This window comes from Macaca mulatta, chromosome 12 (genome assembly GCF_049350105.2).
Source record: "Macaca mulatta isolate MMU2019108-1 chromosome 12, T2T-MMU8v2.0, whole genome shotgun sequence".
NCBI lineage: Eukaryota > Metazoa > Chordata > Mammalia > Primates > Cercopithecidae > Macaca > Macaca mulatta.
This window is the reverse complement of record NC_133417.1, coordinates 21089028-21104882: the sequence shown is the minus strand read 5'-3', so window position 1 is coordinate 21104882 and position 15855 is coordinate 21089028.

Sequence of the window (15855 nt, the reverse complement as noted above, 5' to 3'; positions counted from 1 at the left end):
AGAGGAGGAGGATGAAAAAGAGAACACATAACTCAGACTGAGCAATCAGAAAGACTCCAAAGACATACACTTGAGCTGAGTGTTGAGTATAAAAGATAAAGTAAGAGTAAGTGAAGAGGATAGTCCCAGTATAAGGAACATCATGTGAGAGGACATTAAAAAAAATCAGGTGATATTTTATGAGGGACACTCCTACATAAGTATTTGCAGGGTCTGGTAAAAAGTGAGCATTTATTTAAACACTTATGAATTAATCACCTACTTATGGCCATAAGTTAAACTAATCCTAAAAAGCATTGTCTTGAGAAACCCTTTGCACACACATCAGCCTCACTCCCAGGTCTGTGAAATGACCTGCAGCTTGGCGAAGGAAGCACCCACTCTGAGTGAAGTGAGATCCTGGAGTTATTAACATGCAGTTTCCATTATATTCAACCTTCTCCAATCACAAGGCAAAATATATGTTGTGACACACATATATTCAGCAGAGATTTTCAAACTTGTAATGACATTTCGGCCAGCCAAACATATATTAAAAACTAAAATTTCCACGCCGCTGACTCTGAAAATTTTTTCCTCACCACAGCAGCAGAATGAAAGTTACGTCTCCTCATAAGTTAATCAATGAGCATGCATCCAGGACTCTGCTAGATACTATTGTTACCAGAGGATCTTTGTTCTTAGACCTCCCAAGACGGAATGGAACTTTGGACCATGCGGCAAGTGTTATAGCTCTATTAGAAGCGTGGGTCATGGAATAGAACCATGGAACCCAGTGACTAATCCTCAGCTCAATTAGAATGAACCCGGGCACTTGGCCATGCAGGAAAAATGGCAAGCCCCTAGCCTGATCCCGAGCAGCAATGGGTGCCTCGCTGGATCAGAAGCAGCAGCAGACACCCTGCTGGATCTGGACTGGTGGAAGTCAGCAGTGGATCTGCCAAGGCGTTGTTCAGCAGTTGTGGACAGCAAGCGAAAGCTCAACTCCAGCCAGAACAAACACGGACCAGAAGAGTGGGCAGTTGCAAGATTTAATAGAGTGAAAACAGAGCTCCCATACAATGGGAGGGGACCCAAAGGGGGTTGCCGCTGAAGGCTAGATTGCAGGGGGTTTATATCCCAATCATTGTCCCTCCCCCTGTGCCCTCAGGCGATAGATGATTGACTGTTTCTTTACCTCTTGCTTTTAGCCTGATTGGTATTTTAGTGAGCTCCCTTTATACTACCTGATTGGTTGGGTGTGAGCTGAGTTACAAGCCCCGTATTTAAAGGTGAGTGTGGTCACCTTCCTCAGCTAGGCTTAGGAAATCTTAGTTTTACTAGGAAATACAGCTAGTCCTGTCTCACTATGAAGGGTTCAAGAAAAATAAACTGAATTTTCCTTAACTCTTACTTTGCAATTAACAGTGACAAAGGCTACAGACCCGTATAAGAAGGATGGAATCAAAGGTGAAAGTTTATGATACATAAAGTAAAAGCTGTCACACTAAAGAATAGACATCACTCTAAGTTAAAAATAACTAAAACTGTTTATAGATGATATAGGATTTCCATAAGACCTATGCTGTATGAGAAAAGTGCATATGACCTATTGAGAACAAGGAGAGAAAAACTATCCTGATTTAAAGTCAGGAAGATATTCAGAAAACATCCAGAAAAATCACATTATGTTAATAACACATCACTAAAAGCAATTAAATTCATTTTGCAAAAATGTTAACTTGAAATTTGGAACAATTATTGGGAGAGAGAGAACTGTTTTCCGTTTATCTGGGAAAAATCATTGGGACTTGTAATGAGTGGATTAGTTTCCCTAAAGGAACTTGTACTATAAAAACAAAATAAACAACAGAAAAATCAGGTGTTACATACACTTCTCTTGCTTCCAAAATTTACAAATGGCACACTCATGCAGATTACAGAGACTCCATGGAGTAAAATTAAGTAAAATGTATGACTGAGTGGCACTAAACCCAGCTGTATTTCATCACTCTCTGTTGAGTGGCAGAAATCCAGTTCTCTTTCAACCTTACTAAAGGAAAATATGTATGAGGTTAAGAGAATTGTAAGAAGAAAACTACTCACTGTGCCAAGCTGGACCAAATCCTGCACCCCAAACTGATTATGTGAAGGAAAAAGAGGGCTAGGAAATAATCCAGATGGATCTCTTTGTCAGTCTTTTGTTAGTCAGTCAAGAAATTAAGCACCTACTATAGGCCATGTACTACACTAGGTATTAAGAACACAACCATGACTAAATAAAAAGCTGTGCCTTTATAGTATATGTAGTTTAATAAATGGAACAATCTATAAACAAAGTGTGACATGAAAGAGAGAAATTCAGATTAACAACTGCAAATTCAGTAAAGTTGCAGAATACAAAATCAACAAACAAAATCAGTAGTGCTTCTTATACACAAACAACAAGGTAATGGAAAAAGAAATCAAGAAGGCAATCTCATTTACAATAGCTACAAGAGAAAAATTAAATAAATATTAAAAAACCCTACAAATAAATTTAACCAAGAAGTTGAAAGTCTTCTACAAGAAAAACTGCAGAACACCAACAAAAAATTGAAAATACAAACAAATGTAAAAACATCCCATGCTCACGAATCAAAAGAATTACTATTGTGAAAATGACCATATTACCCCCAAACAATATACTGATATAATGCAATTCCTATCAACATACAAATGACATTCCTCTCATAATTGGAAAAACAATTTTAAAATTTGTGTGGAATTACAAAAGACCTCAAACAGCCAAAGCAATCTTGAGCAAACAGAACAAAGCTGGTCACATCACACTACCAGACTTCAAAATATACTACAAAACCGTAGTAACCAGAATAGCACCGTACTCACATAAAAACAGAAACAAAGACCAATGGAACAGAATGAAGAACGCAGAAATCCATATATCTATAGCCAATAGATTTTTGACAAAGGTGTCAAAAAACATACAATAAGGAAAAGAAAATCTCTTCAATAAATAGTGCTAGAAAAACCGGATATGCATATGCAGAATTATGGACTAGATTTCCCTCCTCTCACCTGATTAAAAAAAAAAAAATCAACCCAGGCCCAGTATGGTTGCTCACCCCTTTAGTTTCAGCACTTTGGGAGGCTGAGGCAGGTGGATTACTTGAGGCCAGGAATTCAAAACCAATTTGGTCAACATAGTGAAACTCAGCCTCTACTAAAAATACAAAAAAAATTACCTGGTGTGCATGTCTGTGATCCCAGCTACTTGGGAGGCTGAGGCATGAGAATCACTTGAACCCAGGAGGTGGAGGTTGCAGTGAGTTGAGATCATGCCACTGCACTCCAGCCTGGGAGACAGAGCTAGATTCTGTCTCAAAAAATAAATAATAAAATAAAATAAAAATCAACTCAGCATGGTTCAAAGGCCTAAATGTAAGACTTGAAGCTATGAAACTATTAGATGAAAACTTAGGGAAAATTCTTCAGGAGATTGATCTGGGAAATAATTTTATGAATGGGACCTTAAAAACACAGGCAACAAAAGCAAAAGTAAATAAATGAAATTATATCAACCTGAAAAGCTGCTGCACAGCAAAGGAAAAACATCAATGGAGTGAAAAGACAATCTAATGAATAAGAGAAAATATTTGCAAACTATTCATCTAGCAGGGGTCATATATATGTCAAGGAACTCAAACATCGAAACATCAAAAATCAAATAATCCAATTACAAAATGGACAAATTATCTGATCAGACATGTATCAGAAGAAAACATACAAATGACCAATAAATATATGAAATAATGTTCAACATCACTAATCATTAAGGAGATGCATATAAAAATCACAATGAGGTGTCATTTTACCAATTAGGATGGCTATTACTAAAGGCAAAAAATAAAAAATGCTGGTGAGGATGTTGGGAAAAGGGAACTCATACGCTGTTGGTGAGAATGAAAACAAGTATAGCCACTACAGAGGTTCCTCAAAAAACTACAAGTAGAATTACCTTGTGATGCAGCAATCCCACTACTGGTTATTTATCCAAAGAACAATGAATTGGTGTATCAAAGAAACATCAGCACCCCATGTTTATTGAAGCACGATTCACAATAGCCAAGATATAGAATCGACCAATGTCTTCAACATAGAGTACTATTCATCCATCAAAAAAAATGACATTCTATCATTTGAGGCTATGTTGCCTCGACATAGATGGAACTGGAGGACATACGGTTTAGTGAAATAAGCCAGGAACAGAAAGTTAAACACTGTATGTTCTCATTCATATGTGGAATCTTTAAAAAGTTGATCTCATAAAAGGAAAAATTGTAACAGAAGACACTAGAGGATTGGAAAGGCAGGAGGAAGAGGGAGGGATACAGAGAAATTTGTTAAAGGATTCAAAGTTACAGCTAGAAAGAAAAAATAAATTATAGTGTTCTATAACACTATAGTATGACTGTAGTTAACAATATATGGTTTGAAATGGCTAGAAAGGTGATATCGAATGTTCCTAAAACAAAGAAATAATAAAGCTTTGAAATGATGGATATGCTATTCACTCGGATCTGATCACTATACATTGCATGTATCACAACATCACTATGTACCTTATAAATATGTACAATTATTATATGTTCATTTAAAAAATTGAAAGACCTAAATGATGACAAGAAGAATTTGGGGATGGCACATTCCAAAGGAGACAAATTGTTCTTTATAGTTTTTCATTCATAATTCTTTCACACAAACAAACAAGCAAACAACAACATACAGTTATCAAGCTCTTACTATGCCCAGGCATTATTCAACAATATTTAGAAAGCAATTATAAATAAAATCATCAAAGAAGCCATAGTTTAATAGAGGAAAATATGCCCAAAAGGAGAATGGAAAAAGTGAAGTGTTAAAAAAAACATGGTTTTGTTGTTGTTGTTATTGTTTCCAAGTGTCAGAGAATCAGAGGGTAACAAAGAAGAACAAACAAAAGACGTCAGGATAACAAATAAAAACAAAAGACACTCTATGTTAATGAATTACAACAAAGTTCAACCACTTCTTTACTCTTTTACTTCTTCTATAGTTCCTGTTTGCTTGTCTTTGGAACTGGGGGAAAACTTTTTTTTTTTTTTAATGTACCTTTTCTCATTTTTACTAATTATAGTCTCTACATTAAAATGCACCCATTTTATACACACATTTGGACAAATTTTGACCAATTTTACATCCATGTAACCACCACCACAATCAAGTTATTAAACAATTCTCCCACTCTCTAAAAGCTTTCTCATTACATTCTATCAATCCTTCCCTACACCACCAGGATACAAACTTTTCTGTAATTTTTGAACATGTAATATAATTTTGGTTGAAAATGGTACATTGTGGATAATAAATGATAGAGGCTAGTTATTCTGCATTCAGTTGTGTTCTTATGAGGATTTTTTCCTTCTAGCAGTATTTTAACTAGCCTATATCCTACATTCACACAGCAAATTTGTTCTTTTCTGCCTTGTTCAGCAGCTAATAATCTTGCTCAGTTCTTTTGGTTTCCAGCTACTGTATTTTTTTCTCGCCTGCTCCCCTCACCTCTCCTATCCCCTCATCTCCCCGAACACGCGTAGTTTAGTAGTTGGCTAAAGATTTGAGAAGTTGATATTCACCCTTGGAAACTCATTCTTTCTGTGGTTTCATTGTTTTCAAGCACTTCCCTCTATATTTCCAGCTACTCTGGCAGCTCCAAGCTCTATTCTTTGACATCTCAACCCAGCAATGTTAATGTGTTTTCTTTTTCTTTTCTTTTTTTTCTTTTTCTTTTTCTTCTTCTTTTTATTTTTTTTTTGAGACAGAGTCTCACTCTGTCACCCAGGCTGGAGTGCCATGGCGTGATCTCGGTTCACTGCAACCTCCGCCTCCCAGGTTCAAGCAATTCTCCTGCCTTAGCCTCCCGAGTAGCTGGGATTACAGGTGAGCGCCATCACGTCCGGCTAATTTTTGTATTTTTAGTAGGGGCGGGGTTTCACCATGTTGGCCAGGCTGGTCTTGAACTACTGACCTCAGGTGATCCCGCCTCAGCCTCCCAAAGTGCTGGGATTACAGGCATGAGTCACTGCACCCGGACATAATGTGTTTTCTATTGTCTGACTTGTTCACAGGTTAAAGAATCACACGATGAAAATAGACCAAACTCACAAATCTCACCCAGTGTGCTCCTTTCTTTAAATGGTGACTTCTTTGCTGGTTTCTTCCTTCTTTTTCACTGAGTTGCTGGGAGAGACCCCCATGCATTTGTTTGTTTAGCAGTCATCCAGGATTACATCCAGATTTGGGGTCCATCTTCCTTCCATGGCTCTCTTGCTTCTTGGATACAACCTATACCTTTTCATCTTCTTTGCCAGCCATGAACTCGCTCCTCTCTTTTTCTAGTCAGTTAGGCTGCAATTATTTTCAGCTGGAGCTATGAGGCATTGGGTAGTGACCAACTAGAGCTATGAGGCATTGGGTAGTGACCACAAGCAAAGCAGCAACAAACTCATGATAGTTATCTAGCTGAATCACAATCTTTCAAGAGTAAAATTTTCTCCAATTTCTATGTGTTTGTACTCTTTCCAAGGTTGTCAAACTGGCGTTATTATATGTGTTAGTCCATTTGTGTTTCTATAAAGGAATATCTGAGGCTGGGAAATTTATAAAGAAAAGGTAATTATTTTGACTCATGGTTCTGCAGGCTCTATGAGATGCACGGCACTAGCATTTACTCCTGGTGAGGCCTCAGGAGGCTTACAATCATGGTGGGAGGCGAAGGGGGAGCACGAGAGTCACATGGCAAGAGAAGGAACAAAACAGGGAGGAGGAGGTGCCAGGCTCTTTTGAAAACACAGCTCTAGCATGAATTAATAGAGTGAGAACTCGCTCATTTTCTCAGAGAGGGCACCAAACCATTCATGAGGGATTCACTTCCTTCATCCAAACACCTCCTGCCAGGCTCCTCTACTTTGAGCGCTGGGGATCACATTTCAACATAAGATTTGGAGGGGACACACATTCAAACCATATCATTATTGTTGTAGCTGTTTTTACTATTTTCCTCGATTAGTAACTGTAATTTGCAGGAAGACTCACCCCAAAAATGTACTGAACAATTACCAAAATTCAGAACCAAGACAAACTCTTAATAAAATATTGCAAAAACAAAATAAAAAGGTAGAACATTAGACCGTAAGTTTTCTACTATCAGAGTTCCTGATTAATTTATGTCTGTATCTGAAAAATATATCCTGGATAATGTCTACTAACTCTATAGTATAGAATCTGTGTTTAGTACCACACAATGAAAAGGGATCACCAAATTCTGCTGTGTAGAGAGTCCTTGGAGGGAGAATCACTGTCAACATTATACTCTCACAGCTGATACTCCATGAAAAGAAGGCAGAAGCTGGCAAGGAGAAAGTTGACTGGGCTCACGTGGATCAATTGTAATGTGTATTTAAATACTTCTGAGTGATTTACTTAGAATTGCAACAGCTAATATTTACTCAGTATTTATAGTGTGCCAGACATTGTAAACTAAACACTCTACCTATATTACTTTATTTTAATTGGGAAAACAACAGTGATTTAGAAAACATTATTTTCTTTTAACAAATAAAGCCAGATTAAGCAAGTTTCTCAGTGTCGTATTACTAGTAAATACTAGAGCCAAGATTTGAATCCCAAAATCTCTGACTCTAAAGACTTCATTCTTAACTACAGTAGTAATTGTTTAAACAGATGTTTGACAATTAATTCGATATATTCTGTAGAAAGCCCTTTGTAAAAGTGCATCAAAATTCTTATAAGACAGAGGATTAAAATCTGTACTATGTGAGGAACTCTTCCAACTAAATAAGACAAAATTTAAAATATGAATAACCTGAGGAAAAACAGTTTGCCAAGGAGAATATAGACTGTCAATTGATGTGCAGAACTAAAGTTAGTCAAATACTTAATATTGATCCAAATACATAATTATTCAAATATATGGAAAACAAAAATAACAAAAACCTATTTTATAAGGTTCACAAAGATTAATATTGATAAATGCCCAGTATTTTAAAAAGTGAAAATGTATTTTCATGCATTGTTTATAAAGATGATTTTTGTGTTCCTTTTGGAAAGACATCTTGGTAATATGTAAGTCTAAAAATATCCATTTGTCTTGACTCACCAATTTACGTAAAAATTATTCCAAATATTGACTTTTTTGGGGGATGGAGTTTTGCTCTTGTTGCCCAGGCTGGAGTACAATGGTGCCACCTCAGCTCTCTACATCCTCTGCCTCCTGGGTTCAAGTGATTCTCCTGCCTTACCTCCCTAGTAGCTGGGATTACAGGCATACACCACCACGCCTGGCTATTTTTTGTATTTTTAGTAGAGACAGGGTTTCACCATGTTGGTCAGGCTGGTCTCGAACTCCTGCCCTCTGATGATCCACCCACTTTGACCTCTCAAAGTGCTGGGATTACAGGCATGAGCCAGTGCCCCGCCACACCAACTACTAATATTTTTATATAAGTAAACATTAAAATAGTATTTTATTTAAAAATTTGAAATCAATCTAGGTGTACAATGCTGAAAAGAAGCAAATCAAGTATGGTGTTTTAACTCAAGGAAATACTATGCCGTCAGAATGTAATTCTGTAGATTTTGATGAGTATGGGAAACATAGGATATTACTGTAAGTAAATGAAATGGACTTGTTGTAAAGCTACAGTTCACATTCTAAGTTTTTTGTTTTAAAAAAGAGCCAGGAAAAAATTTGTTTATCCAGGCCTACCCTGGAATGAAGCACTTGTGCCCAAACAGTTGAGTGAGCAATAAGGGCCACTCTATTTTACTGAACTGTTACTGTAACTGAGACTTCTGAGACTTCGGTACCCCAACATTTTTAGTGACTGAAATAATGAAAATTTTGATTAGGCTCTTGCTTGCTTGCACAAAGGCCAACATCTCTTGTTAGTAGTGTCTTTTTGTTAAGTAGGAGGAGATAACTTAAGAGTCACATAATATTTTTGCAGAAGGAATGAATGCCTTTAAGAACATGCAGCCAGCTACTGACGCCCACAAGTCTGGTTGCTCAAGGTGTTATCTGAGTCGGAAAAGGACAGATGTTTCCCCCCAGGGATCCCTAAAACGCCCCTTTTCACTGGCTAGCTACATAAAAACTTGCTGCTGCTTCTTTTCGTTAAGATGGATTTGAGGGATCTTGCCCTCCTGCTTTGGCCAAATTGAATACACCTTTATCTTCTTCAAGCATTGGTGTGTCAGTGTTTAGTATTAGCCATGTGTTTGACACACAAGCCTGTATTTTGGGTTCTTCAACAATTCTGGTGACCATGGTAGGATATTGTGCTCATAGGTGAGCAGCCCCAGCAGGATCTGAGCGCACAGGGCGTCCCTGCTGCTGTTCTGGAGTTTTGCCCGGGAAACACTTCTCATCACTTCCCTTCTTGCCGATGCCAACAACCTTCAGGACAACAATCAGAGTGGAGATAACACGCCAGACTTCAGTCTGCTTTCAGTTTTGCCTTTGCTGGGTGAGTTGCTTTGACATGCACAGCTGTGATTCTCTGTCTCTCCATTTGCATTTTGTTAGTTGTTGAAAAGAGGGACCCTTATTTGGGAGAGTTGAGGAAACTGTTGGACTCCACCCTTTTGTCCTGTAGAAATTTTATTTTATTCTTTGTGTAAACGTGTGTATTTATTTTGTATGCAAGTGTGCAACTAAGGGAAACTCAAATTTGATCCCCAAATGCAGCCCTTTGGATTACATTCTCCAGAACTGCATTGCTTTTAGTTAGGAACCAATGAAGCATAAAAAAAGTTTTCTTTTATAACACAGCCTTGCAACAATATTCCCTAGGTTCAGCTAAGACTCAACTAGTCCATAAGTTTTATGGGGATGATCACACTAACAGTACTGGAAAATACATCTTCATCAGGTAAGAGCGATGGGTAACTTACTAATCACAGGAATTCCTTTGGCTTCCATGTTTGAGCTATGGAAAAAGTTCAAAGGCATGCCAGGTCTTCTATAACTCCAGCTGGTTACATATTATGGTCCATGCGTGTGCACATATTAAATAGGTAGGCAAATTATAGCAAAAGAAAATACAAAACTCAAATGGTCGACTTGCAGCTATAATGTTAAACTGTAGAGTCTTCTAAAGCTCCCTGTTTCTCTCTTTTATTTTTCTGCCTACTTTGAATCTACTGTTACTGGCTACTGGTATTGAGATCAAACTCACTGTTTTGATACTACTAATTCAAGACTACTTGGAGATTTTGTTCTCTTATACAGTTCTCCCTAAAATGTAAAGATTGAAACTCATTTGAAACTGAAGGGAACAAAAGGGTAAAACAGGTTTCTAAAATCAACCTGTCATGGAAAAGGTTTTGCCCAAATTTTTGTCTCACAGCCTTCATTTGATTATCTGTGAGGGCAAATAAAGTTTAGCTGTGTGAACAGGTTCTAATTCCATCTGAAATTACTTGGATCTAGCAAATTTTTGTAAACTGGGGATACTGTGCTGCTATCGCATGACTAGAGTTCTTAGGTAAAAGCTATTGGATCCTTGTTTGCATGTGTGTGAATATGTGTTTGTACATATATTATCCTGTATATTGTGTCTATATGGTACCACATAGGTTTATTATTAAAGGAGTATTCATAAATTAAATAGCTTGCTTTCCAAGTTCCCATGACTTAAATAAATCTTGGATAAATAGGCTACTTTTTAAGTTGTTGGTGAGATAAATGTGGACCATTAACGGATCTCTTAACTGTTATTATTATGTGATTTAGAACTGTTTCATAAGAGGAAAAGGATGAAATTCCATATGTGCAGGGTTTTATGTTACTGCTTCAGAATAAGTCCACACAGAGAATGTTCAATTTGATGGTGCAAGGGGCTGAGAATGTCAAGTCCAAAGTATTAGAATCTCAAAAACTAGATGAGGAGAACAATGTCTTGATCAATGCTTTGAACCCTTCTGCCATGCCAATGAACCACCCACCACTGGGGCCAGATCACCCTCTCAGTTGATGCCAATTCCATTTGCACCTGAACCACTACCTCGTTTTCCAGTAGACCCAGCCTTGATAAGGGGGATGGGGTGCAGAATGGGACAAACTCCCCTGGTGGAAGAAAGTCAGGAAGTAAGGATATAATCTCACCATCCTGTACCTGACAGGGTATCCAATTTGACCCGAGGACTGGGACTCCTTAGGCAGGGAAGTTTCCACTTTGCCAATTCTCAACTGGAGGGCTAAATTCGAATGGACAGCCTGTAGGGATGATGTGGACACACAGCCCATTCCCCACCTGGATTTAATTAATTGAAAAAAATAATAAACTTTTTTATTGGTATGACCCTAGATTCATGGCCAAGTTGTTTTCGTCCACCTTTTTGACATGTTACCCTACCTGAGCTGATAGGCATTAATGAATGTTTTGCTCATGGCTGTAGGACATCATATGGTTATTGAAAAGACAAGTCCATTGGCTTCACCTTGAAGATGAAAACAACTGCCCTGAATCTTCTGATGCTGTTCCGATGGCTGAACCAAGCTGGGATGTGAACAGTGGGGAGCTGTACTGGCTTGAGCATTTTAGAAATTGTATTATGGAAAGATTAAAGAAAGGATTCCTACAATTGAAAAGCCTCAGTAAAGTTCAGGAGGTTGAGCAGAAATCCCAGGACAGCACATCTCAGTTTTTAGAATAAGTATGCTAGGCATATAGAAAATAAACTGATGTCAATATCAAGGCCTCTGAGAATCAGAGAATGGTAACTGTGACCCTTATCAGCTAAAGTTCTCCAGATATCAAAAGGAAGTTGCAGAAGGTAGACAACATCCTTGAACTGTCAATCTCACATTTGTTGGAGCTTGTTTCTAAGGTTTACAACAATAAAGGCAAAGTGAAAGAAAAGGAAAGATGAAATAACAGGTTACCCTGCTGGCAGCAGCACTCAACAGCGGAGCTGATAGGAATGTAGGAAAGGGCTTAAAAGAAGGATGATGGAAGGTAAGAGGAAAGCCCCCTCCTTGGGGAAAGAATCAATGTGTGTATTGCAAAGAAGAAGAACATTGGATAAAGGATCATCCCAAACTGGTGAAGGCAACAAAGAAAGGTAAGATTCCCTCAGCCCAGATACTGGAAGTGAAGGAGAGAGATACAGCTGAACAATGAAGAGGCCCCAGGGCTCCATTAGATCTGAAGCGATCAGTATCATATCCCCACAAGACCCCTTGTTATAATGGACAGTGGGGAACAAACTGATTGACTTTCTTATTAATACAGGGGCCACTTCCTATGTAGTTAACACCCCCTTGTTCCCTGATTCAAAGGAGACTATGGTGGTTACGGGAATGTCAGGGGAACTGTGACTTGCCCCTCCGTGCAACGTTTAGATTGTCATCTTGGAGACACAAGCCTGAAGCATAGTTTTTTATTTATGCCTTAATGTCCTGTTCTCCTCTTGGGTTGAGATTTACTTGTTTTACTGAATGTTTATATTATTAAACACATATTTTCTAGCCACTGTGACTTGAGTGACCATTGGAGCAACCACAGTTGGAAATATGTACTGATGGAAGTAGTTTCATGGGCCAAGGACATTGTTGAGGTTATGCACTTGTCACCTTGCAGATCACCTTAGAAGCCAAGGCTTTGCCTCCAGACACCTCAACTCAGATATCTGAACCTATAGTCCTTACCAGGGCTTTCCTAATCGGTAAGGACAGATCTGTCAATAGTTACACAGACTCAAAGTATACTTTCTCAGTGGTGCATGCACACAGGGCCATATGGAAAGGAAGAGGACTTTTAACTACTGAAAATAAAGACCTCAAATATGTCCCAGACATTTTCACCTTATTGAAATCTGCGAAAACCCTGAGGAAGTAGCTGTTATGCACTGCTCCAGGCACCAGAAGGGAAATTCTCTAATAACAAAAAGAAACCAGCAAAGCTGCAGATCAAGCAGCTAAGCTGATGGGAAGGACCCAGAGATTTGAAACCCTTCTGGAACTCTTAATTTCCCAAATAGACTTTGTCAATGTTTAGTTTCAATATAACCAAGAGGATTTAATCGTAGCCAAATAATTTGGTTTTCTCTTCCACCCCAATACATCTTGGCTGGAAATACACTTCAGAGGTTAGCACTCTGATGTACAAGGACCTCTTAAAGGAAATCATAAGTCAAATTCATTAAAGCAGTGATTATGGAAGGAATGCCACCTTGCAGTAGATTTTTAAAAATATTTAATTCGCCCTAGTTTACAAGAGACTGTCAAAAGAGAATGCAACAGTGTGTAATTTGTGCTGAAAAGAGCCCCCAGGCAGGGCCATTCCCTCTAAAAAGATTCCAACAAAAGAAACTAGCCCCTTCCAGGGGTTTTCAGGTGAGCTTCGTCATGTAGCTCTGAGCATATGGAAACATCAGGTCCCTTTTGGTGTCTGTTGATGCCTTCATTGGGTGGGTTGAAACCATTCCCGCAGAACAGAGAAGGCCACAGAAGTGGCTAAAGCCCTACTTAAAGCAATAATCCTTATGTGTAGACTCTCTGTAACAATTCAGAGTGATCATGTGGCCACCTTTACTTCCAGTGTAACTTAAGGAGTGTCAAATGTTTTGAGAATAAATTGAAAACTGCCCTACGGTGAGCAGAGTCCACTGGAAAGACTAAAAAGATTAAATCACACCTTGAAGAAAATGATGGCAAAAATCTGTGAAGAAATCAGTTTAACCTTGAATAAAGTGTTATGCTCTTCCCTGATGTGAATCTGGGTAGTGGCCCAAAGTAAGCTCCAACTGAGCTGCTTTAAAACAAAGTATGAAAAAGCATTCCTAGCCTTGCTAAAGGAAAGGTGCCTGGTATAACAAAAGCAGATAGCAATTAAACAATATTTAAAGATTTTAAATGGAGTTCTAACCTTTGCTTATAAGCCTGCTTCTAACAGCCTACTGATCCCAACAGATGTACCCCTCCATCACTTTAAAGGGGGTAACAAGTTCCTTCTCAAATTGTGGACAGAGTGCAGACCAGGGGACCAACCCATCCCCCAACAGACTAGTCCCTAGGAGTGCTTCTGACTCCCCACTTGCCAGCCATGCTAGCCAGAATAGAATTTTGTATCCATCACACTTGAATAAAACTTGTCCCTACAAACTTGAACAGGAAAAGAAAAACCTCAGCTACTGGAGTGTTTGGGGTTGCTGTTTCAAGCCAAGTCTACTGACAGAAAAGCAAAATGAATTGGGTCTTTATAGTTTGGGTCATGATTGCCTTGATTTCTTCTTTTTCATGGAAGGAAAATTCATCATTATGATTTCCCAACCTCTAGCTTCTTCTGCTAACTTATTTTGGTATTGGATGTGTCATCCTAAACCTCATCTGTTCTAGACCATTATGACTCTCTGATGCAGACAGTTTATAATGTTTCAAATATCTGTATCTGCACATTTGAGTATCCGAAGACTCCCCAAAGAGTGAAGTATCAGGTATGCCTCATCTGACTCATTTGTGGAGCTACCAAACCCCCTTGTTTGTATTTGGCTTCTTGACAGAGATGTCCCCTTTCATTTTTAAAGGAGGGCATATGAAAATTCTCGTTGGATGATGATTTGTATAGAACTTCATTTGACCCCAGTTTTGCAGCATGGGAAGGACATTGGATAGGCCCAGCCTTACCCGAGTGTGACAACAGCATAACAGGTCCATGGGTAGACTAATTGGCTTTAATAACAGCCACAACTATTGACACCATGACCTGTGATCCTGTGGGATGTTTTTCTACCTGCAGTCGGGAAACCATCTTTGGACCTACAGGTGCTTTAGGGGAGGAGATCATGGACAATGTTTATTGGGATACTTAGTTATGCCATTATCAAAACACAGTAATATATTACTAGACAAGTTCCTTAAAACTTTTCCAGGGTCTCAAGGAAGTTTGGAAGACTCCATGGGGGTGGTCCCTGAAAAAAATTTTCAGGAGGATTCCTGATGGCCCAGCATACTTCTTTGGATACATTTTGCTCCTATGATGAGGGTGGCTTCTCATCAACAATGTTTTTAGAGACTTATCTGTCACTTTAAGGAACATATCTGACGAAACTGCTGCTGCCATTGCAGCATGGCAAAAGTCTTTGGATTCTCTGGTTGAAGTTGTTTTGAATAATTGCATAGCATTAGATTACCTGCTGGCTGAACAAGATGGAGTAGGTATAATTCCAAACTCTTCCTGCTGCACTTAGATTAATAATTCGGCCGAAGTTAAAATGCATATAGATAAAATAAGAAAGCAAGCTTCATGGTTAAAACAAGTAAAAGATGAAGCAGGATTAGGTGATTGGTTTTTGTACTATTTTCTTGGATCTCACAGGGATCTGATTTGTATTTTTTGGCATCTTGAAATTTGGCTTACCTCTCTCTTATTAATTATTATTATTATTTATTATTATTATCTTTGAGATGGAGTTTCGCTCTTGTCGCTTAGGCTGGAGTGCAGTGGTGCAATCTCGGCTCACTGCAACCTCTGCCTCCTGGGTTCAAGTGATTCTCTTGCCTCAGCTTCCCAAGTAGCTGGGATTATAGGTGCCTGCCACCATGCCCAGCTATTATTATTATTATTGTATTGTTTTGTTTTGTTTTGAGTCAGAGTCTCGCTCTGTCACCCAGGCTGGAGTGCAGTGGAGTGATCTCAGCTCACTACAAACTCCGCCTCTAGGGTTCAAGTGATTCTCCTGCCTCAGCCTCCCAAGTAGCTGAGATTACAGGCCACACCACCATGCCTGGCTAATTTTTGTATTTTGAGTAGA